Below are 27,933 nucleotides of genomic sequence, written 5' to 3' on the forward strand. Positions count from 1 at the left end.
GGGCCCATTAAGGCCTAGTTCAGAACTCGGTTCATATCAGCTCTTCAGCCGTGTCGCTGCAGGGACACACGATGGTAAGTGAGCCTCACTGGTCCCTGCTCACAGAGGTCTCCTCCAGTCTATGCTGCTCAGCAGGAATGGGTCTCCCATCTGATTCTGAGGTCTGAGTCTTGACTCTACTAAACACAGTGTGTTTGGGTCCCATTTCTGCTTCACAGGAATGGGTATCCCATTTTAGTGAGGTTATGCTCTTGTAATACATTTTTGTAAATTCACTACTGGTCTTTACCTGAAGTAGAACAAGGAGAATCCCATGGGGAAGGCCCCTGACTCAATGTGTTTTTCTGACCAATCACTTCCTTTCTTTGGTGCTTACAAGATATGCATGAAACTAGGTAATTCCAAGCTAACTTTCCAGAGGTCCCTGTCCTGACATCTAACAGCAACAGCCTTAGCCAGAGTCAGCCAGATGATCAGTTTTAGAAATTGAACCCAATAGAGACAGCCCTGGGGGATCCTGCCTTACATTTGCACCTGTGCTTCGATTATAATTAAATTGTTCATCTGGTTGTTTGCTTCACTTACATGTTAAGAAAAACAAGACTCATTCTGTCTCAGTGACTTGAAAGTTTGGTTTGCTACTGTAAGCAGAAAAAAAAATAGGTGTGATTAGTGATTTCCAGTTTCATTGGAAACTGAATATGTTTTTTGCTTTGTTTTGTTTTGTTTTTGAGATGTAGTCTCACTCTGTCGCCAGGCTGGAGTGCAGTGGTGCAATCTCGGCTCATGGCAACCTCCACCTCCCAGGTTCAAGTGATTCTCCTGCCTCAGCCTCCCGAGTAGCTGGGACTACTCGGGCACCCGCCACCATGCCCGGCTAATTGTTTGTATTTTTAGTAGAGACAGGGTTTCACTGTGTTATCCAGGATGGTCTCGATCTCTTGAGCTCATGATCCACCCGCCTCGGCCTCCCAAAGTGCTGGGATTACAGGCGTGAGCCACCGCACCCAGCCGGAAACTGAATAGGTATTACAAGGAAGGAACAGTCTCTGTTTTCCTGAACTTCCTCCCGTTCAAGTTAAACTAGAGAAGATCATGCCAGGAGAAAAGTGAGTATTTCTTCTTTAAGTGATCATAGTGAAAGCTTCCTGTCTTTGTGTTAAGACTGTTTACATCACAGAATGAGTAAATGTTAGAAAATTGAAAGGACGCTGGGATATTTATGGAAATTAGCATTCACTTGAGACATTAAAATGAGGATGAAATAGATATATTTTCTACTCAGCTTATAAATAGAGTATTTCCCTGTTGAGATTTCTCCCTGCTGTTATAATGCTTATCTTTTTATTCAAATGCTCACGGACTCTCCATTTTCAAGATGAGTGATGTGGGTTGGGCCTGAGTCCTGGTGTTTCCTTGGGTGGAGGTCCTCCCTTGTCATCAAGTTCAGAAGCGAAATAATAACAAATGCTCTGGCATTTCGGTGGCCTCATCCTTTGTACTGGATTGCCTTTCTCTCTTGTTTTCAGAACCTCCATGAACATAGGATTTGAAGTATTTCTTAACCTTAGGAAAGTCTGTGACGTTCATAGCATTCATTGTGGCAAAACTTGTAGATACTCAAAATCTACTCTGTATGTCAGTTCAAGTCACACTTTTATGAACAATAACAGCAGCAATATTTGGAATAAGAACTATTTTAAATAAATGTTTATCAATTGTCTTAGACAATGTTAAGAATGTGTGGTATGCAAATAATTCCTAAAGATGTCAATACATTCTGCCCCAAACTAAAATAAAAATGTATTCATGCACCATTGAGCTTGTGGGCAGAGACTTTGGGGCTAGAAATGAACTGGTCTGTTCCTCACGGTAATCACTGCAGGTGCCCATTGGTGCATCTGTGTGTGAGAATGGACGGGAGTGACACTTCTCTGGAGGCTGCATCTGACTCCTCAGACAGCAGACCCTGGCTACCCAACTTTTTCTTCATACCTTAACCTGTTGTTTTGTGAGACATGCAAGCAATTTGAGGTTATTGAAATTGAGAGGGCTGGTAACTTCCTTCCCATTTTCAGTATTAAACTTTTTGCACTGTTTCTTTGTTTCTTTCCTTTTTGTTTTTTTGTGGGACTGAGTGATCACAGCTCACTGCAGCCTTGACCCGCCCAGCTCTAGCAATCCTCCCACCTCGGCCTCTTGACTAGCTGGGACTATAAGCACACACCACTATGCCTGGCTAATTTTTAAAATTTTGTAGACATGAGGCCCCACTATGTTGCCCAGGCTGGTCTTGAACTCCTGGCCTCAAGTGACCTGCTTGCCTCAGCTCCCCAAAGTGCTGGAATTACAGGCGAGAGCCACCATGCCTGGCCAAACACGGTTTCTTTTCCACCCATCCTCTTTGCTGTTCCTATTGTGTGGAGCTTCTAATTCTCTCACCAATTACAGGCAGTGTGTGTTTGCATAATCCATGCCTTCCTTTGCTGATTGTTGCAGTTTAAACCATTTCAGATCATTTCATGCACCTGTAACTTTTGTTATTGTCCTTTTTGTTTTTGTTTTGTTTTGTATGTGATTGGTTGGTTAGTGAAATTGGCTTACTTCTGTTAGTTTCAGTCATTATAGCCATGTGAGGACAGGCTCTGCCCACTGAGGACCAGGTCTCTCCATGTGTGGAAGGTGCTTTCATCATCTCCAGGTTGAGCTCTGCAGCTGGACTCAGAAGCTTTACATTAACAACCAGCAGCTGGGTTTAGAGCCTGGCTCCACAAACCGTAATGATGAGAATGTCATAAACACTGCTGGATTCAGTATGATTTGCAGTTACAACTCTCTAGGGGGCTGCACTGCGCTGTGCTCTTCTTGTAGTCCGGGGCTCTGCACATTCGGTGTGTGACAGAACACTCTTTCCATGCCTATCCTTGCTGTCCAAATATATGTAGTGCCCCAGCAAAGCAGGCTGTGGCCATGTCACTACTAAATTGCCTAATTTTGTTGCAGTGTTTCTTAAATTTTGCAGAGTGGCACTACTGATTAGTCCACCCCCAACCTGCTCATGTGTGCAGACATCAGCTTTCCTCAGCTCAAGAGGAAAAATGAAGGGCGTTCAAGCCTGATTATTAGCTTCAACCTTCAGAGGTTATTTGTACATTTCATTTTGGAATGCTGTTTAAACCACAAAGGCATCTTAGACTGTTTCATGGCTAGCATCCTTACATCCAGCTTCTACCCTGCAAAAGTGATGTTTCCGTCATCATATATAATTGCAAATAAATTGAATTTAAAATGAAGGCAAAACACCAAACCTCTTGGGCCATGTAAATTAGGGCAAGTCGCATCATTTTTTCAAATCTTGAGTCCTTCACCTCTAAAAGGGGACGTTGACAGCACCTGTTGTCTACAGCTGTTGTGAGAATTAAATGAGTGTGTGTCCAGCGGCTGATGCAGGCAAAACACTTGACACCTTCAAAGAAAATGTAAAACATGTTTAGCTGAAACATTTGTTAATTGTAAATGCCTGTCTTAGCTAAAACATGTTTTAACTGTAAATGACTAAGGTTTGCTTTCGGAATTTTGCTTTTCTACATAATTTTTACCATATTCTTTTAGGTAAAACAATAATAACAACAACAGAAACCCATTTATAGTCTGTTCTATCTAGGAGACAGATATTCTTAGATATTTGGTTTTGAGGCATTTACAGCAATTTTCTTCCATTTCTTTTGCTTCTAACCTAAGATCTTCAATATTCGCTATATATACACACATGCACATCCATATATATACATACATATATGTAGTATAAACTAAATATATATATATCACACATCATATATATGTGTATGTGTGTATCCATACATACACAAGGCCTATATAATAAGATAAATCTGTGACTTATATATTAGATAATCCCAAGATTAAAATAATAACATGAAACCCAGTAATACACCAAAGAAGTGAAGGTCCTCAGCTCTTATTTCCCAGTAGAAGTCTTGACTAGTATCTCGGTGAAATCATCTTGTAGATTTGAAGACTGAATAGCAATTTCTCCTTACCTGAGAGCTCTCTATTATGGGAAGTTTTAAAATAAACTGAAAACGCACTTCCAATTTTATCCATCAAAGCTTTCAAAGTTTTGCCTCATTAAAGCCTTCAAAATTAAAGTATGTATTAAATATTGTAGTGGAATGTCCAAATTAAAGAATAATTTGTGAAAAGCAGATGATCTTTTCGCTATGGAGTTGAAGAAGTGGGCGTTGAGTTCTGGCTCTGTCTCCCACTGGTGGCCATGAAGTGCAGCACTTTGGCCTTCCTCAGTGAAATCTGCTTCGGGAACCTAAGTTGACTGACAGCCCTTATTCCCATTCCTCTGTATTCACCCTAGGCTGCTCTGCACCCATGCTTTGGCATAGCCAGAGAACAAGAACTGTCCCATTCCTGCCCATGAGTGGCTCCAACAGGAAGTCTTTGCTCCAGGACTCCCCATGGCCTGGCTGAAGCTGCCTTAGGTCTGTTGAGGTTTCAGACCCTTCCTATTCAATCCCTTCTTCTCTCACAGGTAGCAAATCTGCATCACGGTCTCAAGGTTCTTCTCATCTTTTTCTTCTGCTCTCTGTCCTTTATTGTATACATTAATTTCTTTCAATTAATTGGTTGCATTTCTCATCCCATCTTCACATCCACTTCTCAGAGGACCTGTCAGGCACACCCACTGTCCGTTCTGTCTGTGCCTTATCTTCAGGAGAGTTTTGGACCCTACCATGAGAGTTTCAGATCTCTAAAATGGGAAAAATATTTTAATGGAATCACAAATTCTAGATTATATGTTGCCATATTATTGGAAAAAATAAATACGAATTAACAAGGAAATAAACCCAAATACATTTTTCATGATATAGAAGTGTTTAAGAAACATACCAATTGCTTGCATTCACCCAGAATGGTTCTTATTTTTGTGACTGAGCACAGAATGACTCAGGGTCCAAATCCGTATACTCAAACCACATCTATAGCAGACTATCAGCCATGTTCACTTAGATGTCATTTGGGCAACTTAATAGTTTCAAAGCGGGATTTATAATCTTCCTTCTTTCCTTCCTAAACCTTCTGCCACCTTTTGGCTTTCCATTGAGAAGAATGGCAACACCAGTGCTCCCCTAAGTAGACAGGACATCATCTTTGCAGATTCCGCCTTCTTCAGTCCTCATATCGGCTCTTCATAAGTCTGGTGGAGTCTGTCTCCTCCATATTTTCTCATTAATTTCATTTTTTCATCCTTATCATTGTCATCACATGCTGGGCCACTGTCACCTCCTGCCATGTTACAGCAATGATCTTCACACAGACTCACCTGACTCCAATCTCACCTCAATCAATTTCAACCTTTGCAAAATAGCCAGGATGATCCCTCTCCAAAAAAAACTTACTCTTGCTGTTCTTCTGCTTAAAAGACACTGGAAATGGATTCTGATTGCCCTTAGGATAGGGTCCAAATTCCCTTCACAACATGCTTTTAAAATTTCCCTGACCATCCTATGCGGCCTCTCTCTCCACTCCACCACCTTCCTCAGTCTCTGCACCTCCATGTTGAATTCACAGTTCCCAGAATATGTCATATCTGGCTTTGCTGTCAGACCTTGGCACTTGCTCTCTGATGTCCTTAGACTAGAATACGACTTAACCCTTCTTCTCTTTTCCTGGCTAACTCCCAATTTATTCTTCAAGGCTTAGATTAGTTGTCACTTCCTCCAGGAAGCCATGCCTACCACTATGCTACTCCTATCCTGGATTAGAAACTCCAGTTATATAGTGGTGTCTGTGTGTGTGTGTCTGTGTGTGTGTGTGTGTGTGTGTGTGTTTTGAGACAGAGTCTTGCTCTGTCACCCAGGCTGGAGTACAGTGGCATGATCTCGGCTCACTACAACCTCCACCTCCTGGGTTCAAGCGATTCTCATGCCTCAGCCTCACAAGTGAGTGCCTCACAAGTGTGATCACCTGGGATCACAGGTGTGTGCCACCCACGCCCGGCTAATTTTTGTATTTTCAGTAGAGACGGTGTTTCACCATGTTGGCCAGGCTAGTCTCAAACTCCTGACCTCTAGTGATCCTCCCGCCTTGGCTTCCCAAAGAGCTGGGATTACAGGAGTGAGCCAGCATTCCTGACCATGTTCTGTGCTTTATATCAGAGTTTACCACGTCTGCTGCCACTGCTTTTCTTCTATCCTTCCCTACTTGAATATACTCTGAGGAGGATGGGGAATATGTTTGGCTTATTGTTCACAAAACCTTTATATAAAAGGTGCTTACTGAATACATGTTGAGTAAAGGATGCTAGTAAGGGGTATTGCAGAAAGGAGTGTGCTGTCTTGGACACATAGTGGGGTTAGACAGATGGGGTAACTAGCTTGTCAAAACCCTTTTAATTCTGAGATTTGGAATCTATAACTTCAGTGGTATTTTTAGAAACATATGCTAATGTGATGTTATGTAATATAAACCTATTAAGGAAGGTTAGCCCAGCAGAACACTTCTTTTAAAATATTTTCTTCTAGTTTGAACTATTGTTTATACTTGAATTTTTCTTTCAGAATTCAAGAGCTGTGATAATTATGATTAGACTCAGTATAATTAGTATGTCAGTGATATTTTTATTGTACTTTAATTCTTATATTACAGCACTATTAATTGTATGATTTGCCCTTGCCTTTTGCAAAGGGATCATAATTTTTGTCTGCCAGTTTGCTAAATCTGCTGTTTCTAAGCATTTTTCACCATTTGCACATCGTGGAAACAGGCTTCCAGGATGAAAGTTTCAAAACATCTTAATCTATTATCTTTTGGTAATAAGCATATGTCTGTGTGTATGTTATAAGCATATGTGTGTTATCAGCATAGCATAGATTTATATTTATAAACATATTTATTTGAATATGTATTTATATAATCAATATTTATGCATATGTTTTTATATTTATGCTATATGTATATATGCTTATAATTATGTATGTTGTATGTGTGCATGCATGAGAGTGTGTGTGTCTTTAGTTCTATTATAAAATTACTATTATAATTCTGAATTACTGAGTCTATACACACAATCCTGGTTTAGTGATGGGAAGATTTAGTCTCTCATGAACTTACCATTAGTAAAAAGAAATACAAAATTTACCTGTGGCCTGTTTTAGCTCTATTTTAAAAAAATAAAGCATATATTTTAGGTCACTTTAAATTGAAGACTAACTTGTGTTCCAACATTACAACTATATCTAACATTTGTAGCACCTTGTCATGATATGCTGAATCTGTTGTGTGTGTGGCCTCTTTCACATGATTAATTTCAAATGAATATGTTCTCATCTAATACAGATATTCTTTACTTTCAGAAAAACATGTGAATGAATCATACAAAGAAGGAGGATAGTGATTATTTGCATGGAGAGGTCTTTAGTGTAGGGTTTCTAGAAGCCATACTTCCAAGTTGGCCTGTTATCTCCTGGAGAAATGTAGTTACATCCTGAAGTATGAGTGGGACTTGATCCTTATCAATTGAATATAGCCAAGGTAATGCGGTGTTACTTCTGGGATTACATCACATTATGTAAGTCTGTCTTAGTAGGCTGGTTTGAGAGAGGCCCTCCTTTGCTGACTTTGGAGAAGTCAGTTACCACATTGCAAGGGCCTAAGGGCAGCCCCCACCTGCCAACCAGTGAGGAGCCAGGGCCTTCCATCCCAGGACCTCAAGAAAACGAATTCTGCCAACAGCCAGAAGGACCTTGGGAATGGACCATGCCCTGACTGAGCCTTCAGATGAGAACTCAGTCCAGGGTGACACTTTGAATGACTGCAGCCTTGGGACTTCCATAAGTGGAGGACCCAGCTTAATCAGTAGCACCTGAATTCCTAACCCGCAGAAACTCTGAGCTGATAGATCTCTGTTGTCTTAGCTGTTGGAGTTGTGGTAATGTGTTACACAGAACTAGGTGACTAAGAGGCAAACACAGAAGAAGAAAACAGGTTTTTGTGTGAATGTTCTCATCCTCTCAGTCTGCTTCTTTCTGATCACTTGGCAGCCACTGTCAACCAGAGTGTTATAGTATGCCATGTATTTGAGGCTGGATGTGGTGGCTCACACCTGTAATCCCAGCACTTGGGGAGGCCAAGGTGGACAGGTCCCCTGAGGTCAGGAGTTCAAGAATGACATGTATTTGAGATAATTTTGTAGTTTTACTGGGCTTTCAGTTAGTATTCCTACTCAGTTATTTAGACGTATTGGTTGTACTTTGGTAAAGATTAACTTAAAATAAGAGTTGGGCTTTATTAAAATATGTTGAAGTGAAAGAATGCCTTTGAAAATGATTCACAGGGCCCAGTGATCCCACCACCAAATATGCACCACGTTCCTTGTTCTGTACATATGGGAAGGGGAAAAGGAATGGAGGCAGAGGGGCTGAAGTGTAGGGACAGCAGACTGAGGACGTATGGCGTATCAGCCACTTGCTGGACATTCAGCACGAATCTATCTGTGATTGGGGATGCAGAGCACTAGATGAGAGATTTGGCAATCTTAAAGCACGTCTGGAGGCAGTAATTATTCTATATGGAGGTTTCTGTATGAAATTGTCATTCATGTTTTGTAGTATATAAAGTTGTATAGTATATAGTATAGTATAGAAAAAATAGGCTATATTATAATGAAATGCCAGTATATTTCTGATCCGAAAAACATCAAACTACATATTCAATAATCAAATATGCATCACTACTTTCTTAGTCACAGTTCTGGGTTTTCTATGCTGGTTTCCTTGTGTGTTCTTTAAAGAGATGTAATAAGATCTGGGCTGGCTCTCCTAATGTTTAGATGTGGCAGCATGATTTGCCCAAATAATGGGAAAGCTAAAGATGGTCAAAGAATGACCCTTTCCTCATCTTAGCGGTTATTTTCTTAGCATCTGAGAAGTGTCTGGAATTTTTTTCCTTAGGTGGAAGATTAAGGATTGTGAAAGGAAAATAAATCTCAGGACCCCCAAATCACTAAGCCGAAGGGAAAAGTCAAGCTGGGAACTGTCTGCCTCCCATTCTACTCCTAAATAAGATAGCTACAAATATTTTAAAAAGCTACATACCTCCCTCACAGTTTGCCCACAAGTAAATTCTTTGTGGATGAAGGACAGACAGAACTCAAAGTCATCCCTCTGCTCACGTGAGACAGATGCATATCTGATTGCTGCCTTTGTCCTGTTGTTTGGCTAAGCCCGACTCAGGCATAAGTGACTATTCCAGTAAATTGTGCACTCAGCAAAAGATTAATCAGAAACTCAAAAGAATGCAACTGTGTGTCTCTTATCTACCTATGACCTGGAAGCCCCCTCCTCACTTTGAGTAGTCCCCCCTTTCTGAACCGAACCAAGATACATCTTACATATATTGATTGATGTCTCATGTTTCCCTAAAGTGAATGAAACCAAGCGGTGCCCCAACCATCTTGGGCACATGTCATCGGGATCTCCTGAGCCAGTGTCACTGGTGTATCCTTAACCTTGGCAAAATAAACGTTCTAAATTGATTGAAGCCCGTCCCAGATACTTTTTGGTTTACAGGGGTATTTTGATAGCCAGTCTTTCATATTGTCAGTTTCCATTTTCTTCTCTGAGGATATAACTTAACAATAACAATATATAGAAATGAGGAATTTTTTAACCAACATTCATCTTACCAGAAACTTCTCAAAATATAATTTTAAAAATGAGAATTTATAATTTTCTGCATCTACTGGAGTGTTTTCACTACCACATCAGTGGAATTAGTACCCAAAGCTAGAGCGAGGACTCCCTGCTCCCCAGGAATAGAGGTGGCCTCTTGGTATCTGACTTGCTATCCACAGGGAAGGGCTGGCCTGCTATTCTACTGTGTGTTTGAGTAGTGAAGGAGAACTGTGTTATATGCCCTGGAAGGGGCCTTGAGGGAAAGGAACACTCTCTGTTGCCTTTCTTCCTTGTCTAGGAGCAGCTCTGATATTGGTCTATTTCCAGAGCTAGGTGTAGTACAGTTTTATGACCAAAATCCCCTTGTGTATGATGGATAAGACTACATGCTCCAGTCATAACACATTTGCAGACTGCAAAGCTTCTTTGATTCTGAGAATTTATACCTGCTTAAAAAATTATAGCCTTTCTCTATTTGGTTCTTTAACTCTCACTTCAAACTGGGTGGTTTTAAAAAGCCCTCTTTCAGAGCACATGATGAGCTTTTTTGGTGAAGCAATCTTGCTGGACTTGCCCCTCCTGATGCTTCCAGCATCTTCGGCTTGACCTCTATGGGTTGCACCAACAGGCTTCCTTGTTCTCTGCCTTCCATTTGTGTTCATGTAATAAACAACCAGTGACAGTTACCTCAGGAGGGAGAAAGGTGAGGTCAGGTTAACGACTGGCAGCACCTGTGGCTGGCCACTGAGGGTCCCACCTCTTGCCAGGAGTCCCTCTTCATATGACTCTCTCTGCCTGGGTTCTCAGCTTCTCTGATATGGTTTGGCTGTGTCCCCACCTAAATCTTGAATTGTGGCTCCCATAATCCCCACATGTCATGGGAGGGACCCAGTGGGAGGTAATTGAATCATGGGGGTGGGTCTTTTCGGTGCTGTTCTCCTGGTAGTGAAGAAGTCTCACAAGATCTGATGGTTTTATAAAGGGCAGTTCCCCTGTACACACTCTCTTGCCTGCCACCATGTAAGATGTGTCTTTGCTCCTCCTTCACCTTCCACTATGATTGTGAGGCCTCCCCAGCCATGTCAAACTGTGAGTCTGTTAAACCTCTTTTTCTTTGTAAATTACCCAATCTTGGGTATTTCTTCATAGCAGTATGAAAATGGACTAATACATCCTCCATGCCCTCACTCCTGACAACAAAGCACTATGCCTTTGGGCATTCCCTACCTCCTCCCTGCAGCTTTGTAAATAATCATTTTATGAGGCACTCCTCAACTATCCCATTGGAGGGTTCCAGAACATCCATTATCTCACAAGGTGCTTACAAAAGATCCACGAAGAGGGAGGCCATTCATGTTTATCTCTGACTAACATAGAATGAAGTTGGAGTGTAGAGCGTTGGACCAGCTTACTCAAGATCAAAAAGCTGGTAATTGACAGAGGCTGGCTGGTGATAGGCGTCTCTTAACACCCACCCCTTTTACCCCCCTAGACTGTTTCTTCTTAGCATCATTCTTTCTAGTGCAACTTAGAGCATCATTGTTTCTAGTGCCACTTAGCTTTCATATTTAAATTTGGGCTGGAAACTGGCTTCATTTCTCATTCATTAAAAAAAAAAAACTTTGGAAGCCAAAAATGTTCTTACATTATGTACTTATGTTTATTCTCTTAGCATAAAGTACCCTGAGCTCATTGACAAAGGGCAGAACATTAATTTGAAATTAATAGATAGCACCATGGAAATTGGAAGTCTGAGTCACAGCTTGTGTAATTAATTGTGCTAGTCATGACTGGAATAAAAGTATATGCTAATGAGGCTGGCTGTGCACAGTCCTGATCACGTTATTATTGGATATGTGCTACTAGTGATTTACCTTCTAAATGACTCAACACAGGCCATTTCACCCTGACTGGGTTTTGGAATTCAAGGGCAGCACTGTGGCGGCAGCACCTGGGCCAAGTGGCAGGTGGAGCACCCCTGTCTGGCTGTCCCTATGAGTTTGGCTCTTCTCATATATGAGTTACTGTGAGAAATGAAAATCGTGTATGTCTACACATTCAAAGTATACTTTTAAGACTACACTCTGAATTAAACTAATAGTGCAGAATATACTTAGAGACTTGCTGAATTGACCACATAAAACCATAAATCACAAGATAGCAAATTAAACAATTATTAATCATCTGCTATGTGCCAGACCCTGTGCTTTGAAAATAAAGGGAAATAAGAACTTTGTTCCGCCAGGTTCAGTCTGATGAGGGAGAAAAGTGTGAAAGCAGATAAGATCTTCTAGAAAGTCAATGCAGTTATTGATTATAAAACTATAGAACCCCTATGTACTGAACCTCAGTTGATGTCACCTTTGCTAGATGCTGATATTGTTGGAAAACCTCACCTTCTCTAACCTGCCATACATAGGAACCCCCAGGGTGTCAGTTTCTTCCTCCTAATTGAGCCACACCCTCCCAGCTGTCTGTTTCAGCCAGGTTGTTTTAGCCCTCTTATGGACCTGTATGTTCTTACTGCCTTCATGCTTCTAATGCCAAATTGCTGGGAACTTGCTGGGAATGGAGAATATAATGGTGAACAAAATAGAAAATCACCCCTGGGGATGTTCTAGGTTAAGTGAGCCTGTGTGCGAATGCCCTGAGGCAGCATGCTTGTGGATGAGTTGCTTAAGGAAAGCCTGCAGGGCTGGGGTGGTAAGCAGGTGAGAGGTGATGCTGGAGATGTAGGCAGGGCAGCTCGGGCAAGGCTGTCCTGAATGGAGGGACTTGAGAAGGTTTTCATTTTTAAGCACTGTTACACATTCTTGAAGGACAACAGGTGGGTGATGCCAAGAGTCGTTGCTCTGAGACTCAGGACAGAGGTGATCAGGGCTGGAGCCAAGGCAGTGTAGAAGGGGAGGTGAGGGTGGTGGTCCCGGCCAGGACTGACTGGCACTGGCTGGTGTTTGAAGCTCAGGATGTATTTTTTTCTGGGTAAAATAGAGGTGTTATCTGTTCTGCCAATTGTAGTTTCTGTGACAACTCACTGGCCTTTTCCCTTCCAGATTAGTAATAAATATATGAGAAGGACCCTGGGCGGGGTACCGCTTTGTAAGGAAAAACCTTCCTGAATGGTCAAAATTAGGAACCATGCAATTAATTTGCCCCCCTCCTCTTCCTGATAATGCAGGGAGAGATTTGTAAAATCAGTAAGCATGGAGCCAGGAGACCTGAGTTCATGTCTTATCCCCCTCCCTTCGTGAGTCTGGGTATGCAGGTCCTAAAACATGGGGTCTTTTTACATTTGATATCTATTTTTTTAAATTTAAGTTTTTCCTTCTTCTTCATGCTAGTCATTAGTAAACAGTAACGTTGAGCAATTGTTAAACAATTTCTTTAGAAAAGAAGGTGTGCTATTAGCTCAATATAGGCCTTCCTCTTCCAAAGCTTAATATGCAGTTCATTGATATTTAGGTTTTAATTTTTCATCCAACCTTGTAATGTTATAGAATTTTAGGATTCATAAAGACTTACATGTTTATTTAGTTTTATTCCTATGTTAGTAGACTGTTTTGTCTATTGTTTGAACTCTTCACAATTCCCCTTGATTAAATGTGAACATTTTAGATATGCTTAGGAAAAAAAAATATGAGTTGTGTACAGAGAGGGTTGTATTGTGTGAAAGAAGGCCTGGGATCAGGGGTCTAGTTAGGAAATACTTGCAGGAATTAAGGGAGAAATGTGGCCTGCCAGGACTTGGGCAGAAGGAATACAGTGAATCATATTTGAGAGGTACTCGGCTTGGATTTGGTGACCCATGGGAGGTAGGAACAAGAGACAGAAGGGAAGGATAACTGGGCTAGAAAGACTAGGGTGGTTGGCCGGGTGTGGTGGCTCATGCCTGTAATCCCAGCACTTTGGGAGGCTGAGGCAGGTGGATCACCTGAGGTCAGGAGTTTGAGACCAGCCTGGCCAACATGGTGAAACCCCGTCTCTACTAAAAATACAAAAATTAGCCGGGCGTGGTGGCTCATGCCTATAGTCCCAGCTACTCAGGAGGTTGAGGCAGGAGAATCACTTGAACCCGGGAGGCAGAGGTTGCAGTGAGCCGAGATCATGCCACTGCACTTCAGGCTGGGCAACAGAATAAGACTTGATCTCAAAAAAAAAAAAAAAAAAAGGAAAGACTAGGATGGTGAGGCGACAGGCATTAGTGGCAGCAGGTGCTATAAATACTACCTGGCAGACTAGTTTGAAAAGCAGTATGTTGGCGGCATCTTTAGAGTGGAGACAGCAGATAGGGGTTCCCTGAACAGATCTGAATGGCAGATGAAACTGTGGAGAGATTATGTGATGGTAGTTGGCCTGAGGGGCATGGCCACACTTCCCTGGGGTGGGGGTGCACAAACAGAAGGCTAGGGTAGACCCCTGGGGAAGAGCCACTTCTGCAGATGAGCAGAGGAGGAGGCTGCCACAAGAGATACCGTGAAAGAGCAGCCCGAAGTTTGTGGGAGGGGGACCGGGAAAATCAGATGAGGCAGTGAGAAGCCAATCACCCCCGAAATCCTTTACCTTTCTGTGCCCAGATCTGAGACCCCCAGGGTCCCTCATATGGATGGCATGAATGGACTCCCCTGTCTTTAGCTTTAGATTGGGTGCAGCCAATGGGAGGCCCAGACAGAAGGTGGGTGGGTGACAGGTGCCAAGCCTGGGGTATCATTCCCCCAGCTCCGTTGCCACTAGACTGCAGACTGGGTGCCCCCACCACAGGCCACAGTTCTGAAAAGGCTGCTCTTTCTGAGTTCTGGTTGCCACACTCGTCATTTGCTGTGAAAGATCTGGCAGTGGTCCCAGGTCTGCACTGTTCCAGTCCTGGGTGCCCAGCCGCCTCTTCTTGGCTTCCCTTGGCCCTGTGCACAACTCTGTAAATAGTCCCTTGACTGGATGCACTTTGTAGTGCTGTTTTGAGGGTGCTTTATTTTCTCCCGCTTGGACCCTGCGGGATGTCATAATTATAGCTTACACCAGGTCACAGAGATCAAGCAGGGCAAAGCCTGTAACATGCCCCTTAGATCTAGCTTCAGACCTTCACGACCATGGCAGGCACTGATTTTTAGAGGCGCTTTGGATTCCTGAGTGCCTCTGAGAGTCGGTATGTGTCAAGGGTCATAGCTGTGCAGGCCTGTAGGAACAAAACGCATTTCCAACCCTAATGTTGTAAAATGGCTCCTGTTACAAGAAAGGGGTGTCCTCCTTCATGAGGTTACAGTAGTCACATTTTATTCATTGCAGTAGTTGCTTTTAACAGTGATTTCCTTTAATAGAAATTGGCTTTAAGGTCTTAAGTTGTTAAAAAAAATCACCATTTTTGCATAAAAGAGACAAAAGTTGTTGGTGATTTGTTGCACTGTTTCTTAGGCTATCACCAGGGTGACCTGGGCAATGCACAGAGCGCCCAGAGCTCTGATGCACACGTTACATCCTAATGAGAACTGAAGACCTACCAGGGGTGGCTTTCATCACTTCTCTCCATCAGTAGATGGGGATGTCCAGAGACGCATGGGAACATTAACACTGAGGTGGCCAGGGAGGCAGGCATCAGCTGATCCCTATCTAGCAGGCACCCTTCATTGATCCCAAGTCTCTACATCACCAAGGGCACCATTGCATCCACTCTTCCATGGCTGCTTAAAGTCCGTTAATATCACAAATCCCATGAATCCTGCTCTTGTGTGGCACTCACTCTTAGCCATAGAAACAACTCAGTTCCCTGCATTTCTACCCCCCCACTACAAATATTTATTACATTCTTTCCCAAAGTGACTTTAGATCAAATAGACAAAATAATTGATGCATGTAAAGAGTGATTATTTTCTACCAAAAGAAATTGTTTTTAATAGCTAGATTTTATTAATGATGTAATTTAAAATGTAACAATAAAGATTTCCTTCAGAAAGCAATGAACACCAAAAGATGAGGATTTATTTCACACTTCCAAATGTCACTACACAATGTAAATTATGCCTAATATTTAGAACCTCCCTGGCTCCCAGACGTGCCAGGGGCCTGAGGGTCGGGTCAGTCAGTTCCAGCCCCCACAGTGATGGCCTTGCAGGGACACAAGAGAGGGACATTGCTGTCTGTCAAAGACACTCTGCAGTGTTCTCCTGCAGACAAATAGCAAAGGATACAGTGAAGATTTTAATCACTTGTGTAAATGTTTAAAAGCACATTAAATTATTACCATTTTTCCTTAAATATCCAAGCCTTATCAAATATTTGATGATATTTGAATTCAGCTACACAGAAATGATCATGCAAAGATTATCTGCAAGCCAATCGCTCATAATTTATTTTTCCATGGTGAAAAATATTGATAAGTTTGCAACCTAAGAAGGGTCGTAAAACCAAGCTGACGGCCTGTGTGACAGCCACATGGGGCTATGCTCTGGGCTGGGGGCCAGGGGCTCTGTCCTGGGCGTGCTGCTATTATCCGTTGCTGGTGACTTGAATGCAGTCAGGCATCTCTTAACAGTGGGGATACAATTTAAGACACAGGTGATTCCGTCCTGTGAACATCACAAAGTGTACGCACACAAATGCCAATGGTCCAGCCTCCTACACACATCGGCTGTATGGTAGAGCCTATTGCTCCTTGGCTACAAACACCTTCAGTGTGTTACTCTACTGAATACTGTAAGCAACTGTAACACAATGGTAAGTATTTGTGACTCTGAATATATCATATCTAAACACAGAAAGGACACAATAGAAATACAGTTACAATTTTATGAGACACTGTCATGTAGGCAGTCCATCCTTGATCAAAATGTCCTTATACAGCACGTGACTGTAGTTACTGTCTCCCCTTCATCTTCTGCTTCTCAGACTCTCCCTCAGTGAGTGGAAGCAGAAATAAGGATCTCTTTTCCAGTTCTGAATGCTGGCTCCTGTTCATACTAGTAATTCTGTCTTCATGACTCTTCTTTAAATTAATAATGAAGAAAACGGTTCGAAATGACATTACTTTTTAAAAAAGATATATATATATACACACATATATATATATACATACACATCTCTGTCTCTCTGTATATACCTATTGTTTTATTATGATGGTGAAGACCTATATATATATAGAGAGAGAGAGAGAGAGAGAGCACGAGAGAGAGAGAGAGAAATCCACCAAGCCACTAAGCTTTTTGTGTTGATTGCTCCCCCAATAAATAAATTCTGACTTATATTTATCCCCATGTTCTTTGCTTAGTCAGCATTTTCGTAGGCAGAAATCCAGAATAAAACAAAAACATGATATGACTTTCTTCCAAGTTGCATCTCACATTGCCTAAACAATTACTATCTACAGGCAAAAGTCAGCCTTCCCTGTAACATGAGTGAAGCTTTCTCCTTGAGGAGAGCCAGGCAATTCCTAGAGCTAACATAAGGAGCAGGAATGCTTGTCTTTCCTCTGCACAGATGAGCAGGAAAGGAAGAGGAAGGGAGAGGTGCTATGCTTTAAAAATAGAGATTGATGGGCTCATATGGATTGTCATTTTTTAAGGAATACATTTAGGGTAAAAGAAAGAAAAGCAAAAAGATTGAGCATATGCAGGCTACTGTTATGAGAGATGCTTGCTTTTAAACTTTGCAATAGCAAGTAACAAACCATCAGGAATGGGGCTCTTTCTGGAGGGCAGCCTGGGTGTGGAGGGTTTGGTGGGGTCCAAGCTTCCTCAGCAGGGGCTGTGGGTGGCAGCTTTGCAGGGCGGCATGAAGCCCGGCTGCAGGAGCGTGTGTCTTCATGGGGATGGAAGACGGAGCAGATCCAATTACAGGTTGGTGCTGTTGTGATTCAAGGATCAGGTCACCTGGAACATGAAGGGATCCAGGGGCCTCAGTCCCAGGCCACCTCATGAAACACTGCAGGAACCAGCCTGAGGGGTTGGGGTGGGGGATCTGGCCTTGCAGGTGGAAAGTGCTTCCATCTTGGCACAGTAAGGCAGAGAAACAGGAGGGCAAACCCCATGGCATGAATGCAATAAGTATTTCATGTTGCTAAGTCTCTGCACATGGAAAGGGAGGTTTCTGCTCACGAGGAGGTGAAATGATGTTGCATAAACAAGGCGCAAGATATCAAGGCAAGCCCCAGGGAACAGGAAGACTGGGTGGGGTGACATGAACAAAACCAGTCTGGGTGGACCAGTCCCTCCAAACTCCAGTGGGTCAGTAGCAGCATCTCCTTAAGGATGAGGCCCCCTCATTGCTTCATTGGTCTTAAGGGACTTAGACTCAGGAGAAATTGAAATTGCAGAGACCTTGGCCCCATGTCATGCAATTCAAGTGTCAACTACAGAAGAAGTGGGTTGGGCAAGGCCCTAACCTCAGCTTTAAACAGGATTGGTTATTTCCCAGGAGCAACTCTCAGCCTGTCAGATGAAGCAAGGCCTTCCTCTCACATGCTAAAGTTGTGAAATACAGCAGCATCTTTTTTTCGGGTTCTTTGGCCCATATTGCAGCAGTGATGATGATGGTGATGGTTGTGGGATGTGACAAAAGGAATGTGACATGACATGGAGGCAAAGGGATGGAAAGAATTGGGGTTTGGAGGCAGAAAGCCCCAGCTCTGCAACTTAGATGCCCTTTTGCAAGATATTTGTTCTCGTTTTGACAGTAGGGATATTGAAACCTCGTGAGGTTATTTTTATTATTATTTTTTCTCTTTTTAGATTCAAGAGCATTCCTATAAAGAAACTCTCATGTTGCCTCACTCATAGAATATTCAAAACTCCATAGTTATTTTCCAGGTGTATGTCCATCAGTACCTGTCCCATCCCTCTGGTTGTGCTATTGATCCGGGTGTGATAACAAAACACTGTTAGAGCCAGTAGGGCAAGGAGAGATATCTGCTGTGGCTTCTGGAAAGAAAAAGAAGTTTGGTGGTATATTAATTTCCTCCTGCTGCTCTGAAAAGTGAGTGTACACCTACTGGCATGCATGAAACAATATTTATTACTTTATAGTCCTGGAGGCCAGTGTCCCCAGTCAGTCTACCTAGGTTAAAGTCAGGATGTTGGAAGAACTAGGCCCTTCTGCAGGCTCTTGGGGTGGGGATCCATGTCCTTGCTTTCCAGCTTCTAGAGGCTCCTGTGTTCCTCCACCCTCAATCCAGCCATGCAGCGTAATCATGCCCCCTTCCCTGTCTCTGACCTTGCAGGCTGCCTCACATAAGGACCCTTGGGTTACATGTGGGTCCATCTGGAAAATCCAGGATAATCTCCCTACCTCAAGACCCTTCACTCTGTCACATCGACAGAGTTCCTTTTTCCACAAAAGGTAACATTCAAGGGTTCTGGGAATTGCAGTGTGGAGATCTTTGCAGGAGCTACAATTCAGCCCCTGAAAGATGGTATAACAGCTTCACGCTTGGAGCTCCTGCAGCCACCTTGCTATCATGAGGAAAATCAATGTGACTTCTGCACTCAGGGGAGGGGCTAGGGAGGCAGAGCTCAGTCGGGGAAGGAGACCAAGACTGCTAGTGTTACTTGAGCTTTTGGGTCAAGTCCTGATAGAAGCCAGTCCTACTTCATGGGCTTTCAGTAATATGAATAGATAGATGCCCTGTTATTACGCTCATGCCAATTTGAATTGGGTTATCCATATATCTGAAACAGAGTTAGCTGGTACAAAGGGTTGAGAACTCAGAGAGAAAGCTCAGCCTCTTTCTTTGAAGCTGAGAAAGCAGAAGTAGTACAGGGAGATGGTGTTTACAGATGGAGACACAAGGCCCTCTGCAAAGTGGGGTTCAGGGTTCCCATGGAGGCTCACTCAGGGGGAGTGCACAGAACTATCGCTGGCACCAACAGGTGCAGCCATTGATCAGTAACAAATAAACTGAGGATGCTCACCTTCCAGCAACAGCGTCCCTTAGTCTGCCTCTTTCAAAGACCCTGCCAGATCCTTCCGTCCAGGCACCCTGCTTTCTATGCCTTTGCTGAGCAAAAGCCCACACGAATGCATGGCTCATCTCACTCCCCTTAGCTGGGTGCAAGTGCAAGCAGGCCTCTGCTCTTGCTCAGGAATGAGGAATGAGGTATTGCTTGAGGCCATGGCCTGAAGGCCTCTCTCCATGAAATCCCCTGTAGGCAGACCCCATGCATCTCAGAGCATTGGAGAGGATACAGGGCTGGGGTGCGGCCTGGCCCACCCTCTGTGGGGGTAGTGGGAGGGAACCCCTGGTGGTGATGAGACCTCATAGAGCTGCGTGGCTTCGTCTGCATGCTTCATGCTTCAGCTCTGCACTGAGACCTTTTTTTTTTTAATTTTAATAAATGTCAGTGACATAAACTTAGAGCACCAGGAATCCTCAATAAAAAGACTGGGCCCAGGCAAATGCATTATTTTGTTGGCAAAGCTAACATTGGCAAAACAGGAATCTTTCTATCTTGAGCTTCAGCACTGCATTAGAAATCTTGTTTTATTATGATGGTGAAGAGTCAAGCCCTGGGATTTGGGCAGGCATGCTTTGAAAGTTCAGTGGCAGCTGCCTGCAGTACGGGACATGGCTGCTCATATCCAAGGCTACGAATCCGGAGGAATTTCATTTTCTTGAGAAAGCCCAGGAGAGCAAGTAGCAAGGATATGAAAGTGAGAGGCAGAAACACAGTGACCAAAAAATGCTGCCTGAGATAGTGAGGCGGCTGCCTGGAACACTTCCTTCCTGGTTTTTCAAAAGGCTACCAAGATAATTAAATAACTCTATGTCAATAAGTCTCTGTCCTTTCTGCATCTCCCCAGCATTGTAACAGCACAGGGAGAAGAGACGGTGGCATTTGCTATGGTTGCTGACATGACAATGAATATGATCATGGACCTAAACTCAACCATGCCATCTCTGGAAAAAAGCAGCCAAGTAGAAAGGCAATAAATAAACATCAAGCAGGGAGGGCCAGGCGCAGTGGCTCATGCCTGTAATCCCAGCATTTTGGGAGGGCAAGGCGGGGGGATCACTTGAGGTCAGGAGTTCAAGACCAGCCTGGCCAACATGGTGAAACCCTGTTTCTACTAAAAATACAAAAATTAGCAAGGCGTGGTGGTGTGTGCCTGTAATCCCAGCTATCCAGGAGGCTGAGGCAGAAGAATTGCTGGAACACGAGAGGCAGAGGCTGCAGTGATCCGAGATCGTGCCACTGCACCCCAGCCTGGGCAACAGAGCAAGACTCTGTCTCAAATAAAATAAAATAAAATAATAAAATAAAATAAAATAAAATAAAATAAAATAAAGCAGGGAGAAGTGACAGCCACCAATACAGCCTCTGGACTGCATAAAAATTAATGTGACAAATTTTAAAGGCAGTCCAAATACCCCTCAGACTCAGTTAGCTGAAACTCACAGTAACTGAGTATTTTACAACTCTTGTAGGTATGTGTGCATATTTGTTATAAGTGTGTGCATGTGTATATATACATGTTCATGCCTGTGTGTTGTGCACATGTGTATGTGTGCATGCCCTTCTGTGGGCATGTGTGTTTATGCATGTGTGTGTTTCTACATGTGTGTTTATGCATGTGTGTATGTGTGTATTTGTTTCTGCAGTTTATTTCTACCACCTGCATTCTTTAGCTTGTGAGGGCATCAGTTTTTATATTTATTTGTTATAGCCTATAGATTGATATAGAATGCTAGCTTGGTCATGCCTAAATTAAAGACAAGGTGTAATATCTTTTGTATAATTTGGATTTTAAACTGATGAGGAGAGGGATTATATGCCAAACTACCACCGAAGACAAAAGCCAGTGGGGGTCAGTAGCAGCGAGTGCAAGAAGCAGACATGGACATGTGAACTGAAGCCCGTTGCCTGTGTGTTTGCTCCCTGTGGCTATAAGAACTTGAAAAGTGTTGCTCTCTTAGGTAAACCATGTGTGCTCATTGCATTAGTATCATAGGAATGCCATCACAAAGCACCACAGACTGGAGGGCTTAAACATCTCAAGTCTATTTTCTCACTCTTCTGGAAACTAGGAGTTCAAGATCACAGTATTGGCAGGTTTGGTTTCCGGTGAGACCTCAATTTCTTGCCTGCTTTCTTGTTGTGACCTCACATGGTCATCCTTCTTTGTGTCCTATCTGCATCCCAATCACCCCCTCCCCCTCCTCCTTCCCCTCCTTCTACTCCCCCACTCCTCCTCCCCTTTCTCCTCTACCTCCCCTCCGCCTTCTCCTCCTTTCCTCCTCCTCTTCCTTCTCCTTCTTCTCCTTCTTCCTTCTTTTTCTTGTTCTCCTTCTTCCTTCTTTCTTCTTTCTTTTTCTTCTCCTCCCCCGTCTTTTTCTCCTTCTTCTTCTTCTTCTCCTCCTCCTTCCCCCTTCCCTTCCCCTTCCTCCCCTTCTCCTTCTCCTTCTCCTTTTCCTTCTCCTTCTCCTTCTCCTTCTCCTTTTCCTTCTCCTTCTCCTTCTTCTTCTGCTGCTTCTTCTTCTCTTGCTCTCTTTCATCTTCTTCTTGGAGAGGAGGTCTTGCTTTTTTGCCCAGGCCAGTCTCCAATCCCTATAAGGATATCAGCCATATTGGATTAGAGCCCACTCATATGACCTTATTTAGCCTAATTACCTCATTAAAGGGCCTATCTTCAAATAAGGTTCTGTCCTGAAACAGCAGAAGTTAAGACTTCAACATAAGAATTTGGTAGGGGGTGGGGATCAGTTCAACCCATAGCCCTGACACGACACCATTTCAACAGGTCCTTCCCAAGCATCTTCAGTTCCAGGCTCTGTTTTGAGAATCCTTCTGGCTGTAGCAATGGACACACAGATGTCCCACTGTCTCCCCGGTGGAGATGTGCCTTGCTTGCAGTTGCAGGTAACGTTGCCAGGGTTGCACTGGGGAGACAGGGTGTGAGGACCCCAGAGTGACCAGGCAGTCTGTGTGGGCCTGGAGGTAAGAGGGACCAGGCTGAAGAATTTCACTTGGCATGGGAAGTAGAATACAAGGGAGGAGGGGGTTGTGAGGTGTGGAAGGAAGCAGGGGCCAGATGGTACAGATTTTGAAAACCTTGCATAGATTTTGTCCTAAGAGCAATTGACAGCCATGGAGGTGGACGTTCAGGGGCTTATTTTCTGGAAGGACCACCATGGTGCAGAATAAAGAAAGGCCTGGAAGAAGCCATGTAGAGGCAGACCACGGAGCTCTGTGATACCTACAGAAGGTGGGGTGGCTGAGACTGTTCTCATGGAGATGTGAAAAGGGCACGAAGCCAAGAAACATTGAGGAGGCAGAACCAACAGAGCCTGCGATAGGGTTTGGCTGTGTCCCCACCCAAATCTCATCTTAAACTGTACTCCCTTGATTCCAGTGTGTTGTGGGAAGGACCTGGTGGGAGCTAATTGAATCATGGGGTCGGTTTCCCCCATACTGTTCTCCTGGTAGTGAATGAATCTCACGAGTTCTGATGGTTTGATCATGGGTTTCCGCTTTTGCATCTTCCTCATTCTGTCTTTGCCTGCTGCCATCCATGTAAAATGGGACTTGCTCTTCCTTGCCTTCCACCATGATTGTGAGGTTTCCCCAACCATAGGGAACTGTAAGTCCAATTAAACCTCTTTCTTTTGTAAACTGCCCAGTCTCAGGTATGTCTTTATCAGCAGTGTGGAAACAGACTAATACAGCCTGGAGAGACTGGCTGTGCGTAGGGCAGAAGCAGTTGGGATCAACTTCTAGGCTGGGCATCCATGTCCCCTGGGATGCAGGAGGAGGGAGGAGGGCATAGATTGCTGGGAAGGTGATGGAAACCTCCACTGAGGTGAAACTGAGGTTGGCCGGCTGTCCAGGTGGGTCTAGGCTGGCCCAGGTGACTCACCTGTTTTCATGAATGGAAGAAACTGCCCAGGAGGATGAGGACCCAGGGCAACCCTGGGGAGACAGGTGCTGCCACAACATGGAATTGCCCACATCTGACAAAAAGACTGGGGGGTGATGACAAAGTGTCTCAGGCCTGCAGCTTAGTGGAGACACTGGTCTGTCCCACCCTGAGCAGGGAGTAGATGAGAAAACTGCCATCCTTGGCCAAAAGGGAGACACCATCTCCCCTCCTCTGTCCCCACCATCAGTCAGCAGTGCTGAGGCCATGGGCTCTCAGGTGGCACTGCAGACAGCTTGCCTATGAGAGTAGTGGCTGAGGAATCCCTGAAGGAGGTGCTCGCCATAGCTCCATCCCTGCTCCCCTGGGACCAGGTGGAACTGCATCCACAGCAGCAGGACAAAAGCTTTCTACAGGGACACTTTATACTGATGATGATTCCCTGCCATTCCTCCCTCTCCAGAATTCAAAAGTGTCCCACAGTCTAAAGGGAGGATTAAAAGAGTACTTTAGCCCTAAGGTCCAGCCCAAGTGAGGTCATAAGCTTTGGTGCCAGACAAACCTAATTTAACCTTCACTCCAAAACTCAATAGCTGTGACCACGGGCAAGTTAACTGGCTTCTCTGAGCATCGATGTGGTGATCTGTAAAGACAGGCACAGCAATACTTACCTTTCTAAGTCACTAAAGGACCTAGAAAGGTAAGTGATCTGTTTTGAAATTAATCACATCAGCATTTTCAACTAGGTAATTTTCAAGTAGAAAATTATCTCAGATGCTGAAATAGAATGTAACAAAATTCACCACCATTCCTTTCAAAAGGGAAAAAAACTGGCAAAGTAGTAAAAGTGGAAAGTTCTTTAAGTTGATACATGCTGTCTACTAGAACCCTGCACTAAATCTTCCATGTGCGTGAACTCAGACCATTTCCGTTAGTCATATGTAAGCCAGAGATTTGTGAACTCGGACCATTTCTGTAAGAGTCATGTGTAAGCCAGAGATTCCTGTTCTTCCTGCTAACAGCACCTGTCGCCCAATGTCCTCATCACGGTGATGAAAATAAAAATAAATCAGTTAGAGGAAACTGGAACTTACCAACAGTGTAATTAGATGCCTAGGAAAGCCAGGAGGATAAACGGAAAGCCCTTTGCACACTGAGTAAAACAGCCACTTATCAGAACTGTAAACAATAACCTTCCCTGTACTAGAATAAGCAATTAGAACATTTTATAACTAAAATTTTACAGCTGCACTAATAGAAAAGTAAAGAAATAATTCCCTAAATATATGTGAAATCTATAACAATCTTTAGAACGTAAAAGAAATGTGAGGAGATGCACGTGGGATCCTGGGTGGAGCGTCAGCCTGTGTCCCACTCTCAAGGAAACAGACGGATTAATGCACACCTGGCAAGGTCACAAAATATGCTTTGGGGGACTGGACAATCCAATTATAAAATTTGTGTGGAAGGAAAAAGCATTGTAAAGTTCATGATAAGCATTATAAAAATTTCAAAATAAAAAAACACAGTGGAGAATAACTTATCCTTTTTATAGTAAGTGTGTGGAAAAGCTATTTCAATAGAGTGGGGAACATATGGAATAGGTCTCATATTTTTTAGAAAAGCCATCAATTTGGGAAAAATAAAGTTTGATATATTTCTATTTTATGTCACACACAAAGATAAATGTCAGATGAATCAGTATAACATAAAAACAGGATGATGAGGCTGTGAGAACAAAATATATAATATTATTACTGTTATATAATGTTATATATTAATTGATATGTATTTAATATTTTATTAATCATTATATAAATATATAATTATAAAATATTATATTAAAATATAATAAGAATATTATATTATATAACCGAATGGAATATTGTTATATATAAATAATATATAGAAAATATATTATTTGAAATATAGAATATTTGTATGACAGAAAATTATGATTATATTATATATTATATTATTTTATTAAATTTTCTATTATTATGTTACTATTCTTCATTTTCTTTTAAACACCTCATCATCTTCCTTTTGTTATGCTAATAATATATAATAATAATGTTAGTAATATAATATACCTACCTGTCTATGTGAAATAGAAAACACAGAGGCTTAGAGAAACAATAGGTTAAAATGTTGCATGTTAAAATCTCTGTCCCATGAAAAAAATTAAGGTAAGCAACAGTCTAGAAGGAAAGGATTTAAGCATATAAAATAAACAAGGGATTAATGTTCATGATGCATGAATGTTTCTAAAATCCTTTTAAAATGCAACCCAATAGATTCATATAAGTATAGTAAACCAATTTTTGATAAAGAAGTAATGAGAATGCAATGGAGAAAAAGTAGTCTTTTAAACAAATGATGCTGGAACAACTAGACATGTACATGCAAAAAAATAAATCTAGGCCCAAACATTATACCCTTCATAAAAATTAACAAAGTGGATAATATACCTGAATGAAAAATGCAAAACTATAAAATTCTTAGAAGATAACCCAGGAGAAAATCTAGATGACCTTGGGCATGGTGGTGACTCCTTGGACACAACACCAAAGGCACAATTTATGAAAGGAATAACTAATGAGCTGGACTTCATTAAAATTAAAGCTTCTCCTCTGTGGAAAATACTGTCAAGAGAATGAGAAGGCAAGCCACAAACTGGGAGAAAATATTTGCAAATGGCATATCTGATAAAGGGCCGTCAACCACAACATATAAAGAATCCTTAAAACTCATCAATAAGGAAATAAGCAACCTGATTAATAAGTGAGCAAAGGCTTGAACAGACACTTCACCAAGGCAGACGTAGGGTGGCATGAGCACATGCAGAGGTGCTGAGCATCGTACGTCATTAGGGAACAGCTAATCAAAACAACACTGGGATGCCACGGTACTCTTTTAAATGTCACAAATCCAAAACACTGACAACACCCAATGGTGGCAAGGAGGTGGAGCAATAGGAGCATTCATTCGTTGCTGGTGGGAGTGCAACATGGTACAGGCACTGTGGAAGACAACTTGGCAGTTTCTTACAAAACTCATCATACTCTAACAATATCATCCAGCAGTTGCACTCCTTGGTATTTACCCAAATAAGTTGAAAACTTATGTCCACACAAAAATCTGCACTCAAATGTTTATAATAGCTTATTCATAATTGCCAAAATTTGGAGACATCCAAGATGTCCTTCAGTAGATGAGTAGATAAACAAACTGTGATACATCCAGACCATGGAATATTTTTCAGCACCAAAAGAAATGAGCTATCAAGCCACACACACACACACATACCCACAGACACACACACACACAACCAAAACAACAATAAAAATGCGTGGAGACCTTAAATGTGTATTGACTCAAAGAAGCCAATCTGAAAAGGCTACATACTATATGGTTCGAAATCTATGATATTATGTAAAGGGTAAAATTATGGAGACATTAAAAAGTTCATTGGTTAGGCCAGGCGAGGTGGCTCACACCTGTAATCCCAGCACTTTGGGAGGCTGAGGCAGGCAGATCACTTCAGGTCACGAGTTCGAGACCAGCCTGGTTAACATGGTGGAACCCGTCCCTACTAAAAATACAAGAAGTAGCTAGGCGTGGTGGCAGGTGCCTGCAAACTCAGCTAGTGGGGAGGCTGAGGCAAGAGAATCACCTGAACCCTAGAGGTGGAGGTTGCAGTGAGCTGAGATCATGCCACTGCCCTCCAGCCTGGGTAACAGTGTGAGGCTCCATCTCAAAAAAAAGAAAAAGAAAAAAGAAAGAATTTAGTGGTTGCTAGGAGTCAAGGGGAGGAAAAATAAATAGAGAACAGGTGATTTTAAGGCAGTGAAATGATTCTGTATGATACTGTAATAGTGGGTCCATGTCATTATACATTTGTCCAAATCCACAGAGTGCGCAATATCAAGAGTGAGCCCTAATGTGAATTAGGGACGTTGGTGATCATGATGTGTCAGCACAGGTTAATTAAGCATGACAAATTTATCACTGTGGCGGGGAGGTTGACAGCAGGGTAGGCTGTGTGTGTGTGAAGGGGGTTGGAACTATATGGCAACTGTTTGTGCTGTCCCCTGAATTTTGTTGTGAACCTAAAACTGCTCTAAACATTAAGGTCTGTTTAAAAATACATAAATAAGACAATAATACCAGTAATAATAGTAGCTACTAGTTAACGAGGATCTACTATTTGTCCAGTACTATGTGTAATCCTTACCTGTGTGATCTTGGTCAAGTCATTTAACCCCCTGGCACCTTACCTTGTCCTTCTGTAATATGGGATGATAATGATTGTACTTACTTCATCGGGTTGTTCTGAAGATTCAAGTAATATCTTTTTTGTTGTTGTTTTGAGACACAGTTTCACTCTGTC

The 27,933-nt window shown here is 42.6% G+C and overlaps 1 long non-coding RNA gene across 1 annotated transcript in view; it reads left to right on the top strand.

Annotated features, from left to right (window-relative positions):
* The first annotated feature begins 721 nt into the window (after positions 1–721).
* LOC134809998 (uncharacterized) overlaps positions 722–27,933 on the top strand; it is a 42,608-nt gene continuing 15,396 nt past the window's right edge. The window contains exon 1 of the long non-coding RNA XR_010157065.1: positions 722–1,109. This is a non-coding gene — a long non-coding RNA (uncharacterized LOC134809998). The remainder of the gene's footprint in view (positions 1,110–27,933) is intronic.

This window comes from Pan troglodytes, chromosome 4 (genome assembly GCF_028858775.2).
Source record: "Pan troglodytes isolate AG18354 chromosome 4, NHGRI_mPanTro3-v2.0_pri, whole genome shotgun sequence".
In the NCBI taxonomy this organism is placed as follows: Eukaryota; Metazoa; Chordata; class Mammalia; order Primates; family Hominidae; genus Pan; species Pan troglodytes.